At 63.1% G+C, this 888-nt stretch overlaps 1 protein-coding gene across 1 annotated transcript in view; it reads left to right on the top strand.

Moving 5' to 3' along the window:
• The window catches only part of LOC104402575 (semaphorin-3F-like), a gene marked incomplete at both ends in the record, with an annotated part of 9,687 nt that overhangs the window by 1,532 nt on the left and 7,267 nt on the right, over nucleotides 1–888 (top strand).

Here is an 888-nt window from a genome sequence, read left to right on the forward strand (position 1 = left end):
TGGAGCGACCCGGGTGCCACCAGCCCGAGCCAAGGGAGGATCATGGTGCTGGACATGAAGGACATGGATGGTGGGCATCTGTCCTGGTGTCCCCAAGGCATAGGCACCAAGAGATGTGGCTGCTGCTTGGGCCACTGCAGATTGGAACTGGACTGGGACTAGATAAGGACCAGACTGGGAGTAGGCCGGGCAGTGGCAGCTTTAGAGGAGGACCAGGGTGCTGGTGCAGTTGAGGACATACATCATGGTGTGTCCCCTCTGTCAGAGCCAGCAGCAGTGCGACAGGGACACATGGTTCCAGTGACCCCATGGTGCTGGCAGCTTCCCCCATGCCACAGCTCATCACCAAAGTGTTGCTTCTCTGCACAGGGCACTGCCATCCATCAGGTGCCATCTTTGTGTCCCTGGGTGTGAGCCCAACCTGGGTGGCTGCAGGCAGCCACCTCTCCGCTCTGCCATGCACCAGGGTACTCCAGTTCTGTGGGAGAGGGCAGGATCCACCCTGGAGAAGCTCTTGTGGGAGGCCAGCCCAGCCCACAGCATCCAAGGAAACCACCAGCACAGGCACCCATCACCCAGTTTTAGGGTCCCCTTCACCTGCCCCTGCCCTGGGGTGTCCTCCCCCCTCAGCGCTAACTCTCTGCCCTGCTCCTTTTCCCCAGGGGTTCCCGCCAAGCCAGCCGGGAGGCCGGGAAAGCAGATCCACCGCCAGCCCCCTCAGCCCGAGACCAGCGCAGAGCAAGGTGGGAACCGGTCTGGGAGCCTGCCACAGCCATGCCCACCTCTCCCCAGGCAGCACTGGAGCCGTGGGCTCCTTCTTCCCACTGGCATGCTTCCGACCTCCAGGCCGGGTGCCCCCAGCCATGGGGATCCCCGCCATCTCTTTCC

This window comes from Nestor notabilis, unplaced genomic scaffold, assembly GCF_000696875.1.
Source record: "Nestor notabilis isolate BGI_N333 unplaced genomic scaffold, ASM69687v1 scaffold21502, whole genome shotgun sequence".
NCBI classification, from domain to species: Eukaryota; Metazoa; Chordata; class Aves; order Psittaciformes; family Psittacidae; genus Nestor; species Nestor notabilis.